Source organism: Dasypus novemcinctus, chromosome 6 (genome assembly GCF_030445035.2).
Source record: "Dasypus novemcinctus isolate mDasNov1 chromosome 6, mDasNov1.1.hap2, whole genome shotgun sequence".
NCBI lineage: Eukaryota > Metazoa > Chordata > Mammalia > Cingulata > Dasypodidae > Dasypus > Dasypus novemcinctus.
This window is the reverse complement of record NC_080678.1, coordinates 21,139,087-21,143,037: the sequence shown is the minus strand read 5'-3', so window position 1 is coordinate 21,143,037 and position 3,951 is coordinate 21,139,087. Positions and strand designations below refer to the sequence as shown.

At 37.5% G+C, this 3,951-nt stretch overlaps 1 protein-coding gene across 8 annotated transcripts in view; it reads right to left on the bottom strand.

Annotated features, from left to right (window-relative positions):
• The window catches only part of HSPA12A (heat shock protein family A (Hsp70) member 12A), a 321,425-nt gene that overhangs the window by 213,811 nt on the left and 103,663 nt on the right, over positions 1-3,951 (bottom strand). The gene's annotated exons all lie outside the window — the stretch shown is intronic.

Sequence of the window (3,951 nt, the reverse complement as noted above, 5' to 3'; positions counted from 1 at the left end):
TATTCTTGAGGCTATTAGAAGCACAATTATTTATGCGATGACATTTAACAAGCCACCAGCAAGTCATTAACAGAGATGGCGCACATATGCTGACTAATTTTGCCTCCTTTGTAAGCTGATGTTGGGGTTATAGCAAAGGAGTATCAAAAATAAACATATTCAAACACTTAGAGATATAATAACTGCTTTATATGCTGTAGAACCTTTGTTAAAAGGTTATTACTATTTGCCTTTCCCAAAATTATTTAAATTGCTATGTACTTACCCGTAGGAGAGTAGGCTGATTTTAGATTTCTGATATATTCTATAAAGTTTTATGAAGCACACTGAGGACCTTTCCTTTTGAACAGTAACCATAACAAGGGAACTTATTGTCCTCATCATAGAGTCAAGGCCTCCCTCTCCAAGCTAGGATTTGAAATTAGTTCAGTGGCACTCTCTCAGAGCGTGGGGCAGGAGAACTGGTCTCACTCTAAACTGGGGGGACTGTGTCAGTCCGTGGTTGCTGCTGCCTCACTTGGTGCTTAGCAACAGACAACGGAGTCTGAAAAACCTGGAAGAAAAACTCATTTTAAGGGAGGAGGCTGACTGGGTGCAAGTCCTCAGGCACAAACGCACGTGCATGGGTGTACTCACAATCTATGAGATCATATGGGACCATGCCCCAGAACTGTGATACAAATGACAATGAAAGAATGAAACCGGAGCACAAATGCACAACTAAGTTAATAACCAAGTAAATTAAATTAGCCAAAGAGGTGATTTAATACCTCAAACAGGTCAGCACTTTCATTTCACAGCCCTCTTGCCTTAACCTCATTTGAGGAATGGGTTCACCAATGGACAGGTAGCATTGTAATTTAAATTTCTTAAAGTTCTAAGCACTCTTTCAAATTAGGTTTTCTGTAGATTAATAAATATACCTATATAGAAAAAAATATCTGCAAAAGAGATGAAATAAACTAGTCAACCCAGATTTTTTTTTTAATGAAAGATGCACGAATGCTAGTGCTGAGAAGGAACTTCAAACCAAAGCAATCCTTAAATGAGCACTGCTTGATAAGCCTTCTAAGATTGGTGACAATGGTGGATGGTTATCTGCTCTCCACAGCTTATTGGCATGTAACCTAAAGTTGTTCCATGATGAAGATGATAAACACATTTAGTGCACATTTAGAAGTCATTCAAATTTTGTTTTTAAGACTCAGTGATATAGACTATCATTTACCTGACACACAGCCTAAAACTGGTCTGGAAAGATCAACTCCATTTTACTATTAACAAAGAAGGTGAGGAAGGGAAATTACTAGTGAGTAGCCAGAGTCAAAACATCTATCCTTTCTACTCAGGCCAAAGCTGAGTGGCTACAGCCCTGTTAACCAGGCCAACCAGAATTTTCACAGTGCTGAGCAACTGCTCAAAATGCTGTGGCTGACTAGGGACTGAGTATCACAGTGGATCCAGAGGGGGATGAGAATGGTGGTTAACAGTGCAGACACAAGAATGTCCTTCTATGACTAGAACAAATGTGCATCACTATTGCAAGGTGGTAAGGATACGGAGCAGCATGGGAAAATACAATTAACGTAACCTATGGATTATGGTTAACAGCAATACTGTAATATTCCTGCAACAATGCCAAAGATCGTTAAAAACGGGGGGATGGAAAAATATGCCAAATGCACACTGTGGACCATAGTAGGTGGTAAAGGTCTGATGGTATTACCTCGAGGTCTGTGGCAAATGTCCCATAGTGGTGTGGTGTGTTGGTGGAGGGCTGTTGTGTGGGAATTCTGTACATGTGCATGATTCTAAGTTCACAACTTCTCTAATGAAAATATTATTTTAAAAAATACTGTGGGCGAGGAGCTTAATTATTTAAGACTAGATCAGATACAAAATGGTGCTAGAATTTAAATTCTTATTCTTCTAGAAAAGAAGAGATATTTTCTTCTTCTTTAGAAGCAAGAGCACAAAATACCTCTACCATTGCCTCAATCTGACCACAAAAAAGCATCAACATTAGTGAAGAAACCTGTAAAGCATGAGATCTAATTTACATCTCCAAAACAAAAAGAGGAATAAATAATGTTTTAGAGGAAGAAAAACCCCATAAAGATGGCAGTCCCTTCCAACTTTCAAAGAGTCTAAGTAAGATGTCTTTAATTTTTATGTAGGTAGCTAGGAGGTACCTTGAAGGTAAAACACTCATCTTCCCAGGTCTTCCCACCCAGGACCAACTGCTTGTGCTGGCAGCGACATCCCCTAGGGGCAAAAACCTCCTCAAAACTGAGGTGAACAGGAGGAACACTGTGGGAACAAAAAGGAGGAAATATTCTATATTGAATACCATTACATCAAATTAATTTACATGCTTTGAGACTATAGACAAGGAAAGTAAGCAGCTTAGAAAAGAGCAAGGTCTCTTTCAAAATACCAGTTAAGTAGTTGTTATCTGCACCAACTAACACATCTTACCAAAGTCTCTTTCTTACCCTGGAAATGAGGATGCTTTATAATCATATTATTCCACTGATGTGTGTGATAAAATATGGAATGACAAGCACGTATCTTTATTTCTTATGTGCGTCTAAGATGTATGCCAGTAGATTGATGATGGACATCACCATAAGAAACCTGGAATAAAATTCCCCCCAAAAGGCCATTTTGTGGATTTTAAAAAATTAATAAAATTAGCAACTCGCACAATTATCTTATTAAAGAATATCAAGGTTGGGGAACTAAAGCAGAAAAGACAATAACCACAATTGACTCTTAAATGGGAAACTGTTGGTGCTTTTTAATAAGTTGTTGTGAGGAAAGTTCAAATCACAGCATAACGTTAACAGAACTTGTGTAAGTGAATTAATGCAGTCTGTAGTTAGCAGTATCTTAGAGCAGTCAATCAATCAGAGGAAATTACAGTTGAAAAACACATTTTACATTTTAATTCCATGGGGATAAAAATTACATTTTAATTCCCCATGAGTAAACTGGTAAGAAACTGTAAAATCGTCACCGGAGGAACATGGAAATAGTCAAGCATAACAAACCTACGGAAAGATAATTATCTCCAAATTTAGGAAGTACATTTACCTGCCTACCCATCTCTTTAATCCTGTGCTTAGTACACGTGCAAAAATAAATACAACCACTGCAATTATTACTATCATTTTCTTTTGCCCTTAGGTGAGAAACACCTGACAGCTACATGCTGAGCCATGCTAACAAAACTAAACTTTTCACTTTCTTTAATAGTAAAATTACCATTACTGAATCATTGTCATAAACAGTGCATTCAAGTTACCACTTATTTTAAATAAACACCAATTTTGAAACAATCAACTTTGAAAAGCTGCATAAGATTTTTTTTTTAATCCCTGATGACATTTCTGTTTATTCACTGTGGTAGCCTTAAGCATTATATTTCTAGAGACTGACTACCACTTAATTTCTTAAAACAAACAAACAAACAAAAACAAAACAAAAGGCCCTGTGTAATACAGAACAGCAGTGAAGGTGAAGCAAGAAAATTGTGTGCTTGACATGTAACTTCACTATACACGAGAACTATGATAAAATAGGGTACTTGTGCCACCTTAGTACATAAGAAAACACAATTAACTCATAGTGCAGCACTCAAAGCTTATCAAGATAATACTGTATTAAATTCGAGGTCTGCACTTTAGCATTCACCTCAATTCTGCATTCATTCCCTAGAGCATTCCCATGGAAGTCCTTGGGAGGCTTTGGACATGATCGATAGCATGCATTTTTCATCCCACTGATGATAATGTGTGTAATTAACACTGACTATGGAACCACCAGTTTGATGCCGGCTCCTGAATTTTAATCTTATCTCAATATCCCCCAGAAAATAATCTGTATGCCACGTTGCCCAACAGTTTCCATGCGACTGCAGTTTCTTCAGCAAAAGGATCAGAGCTCAAA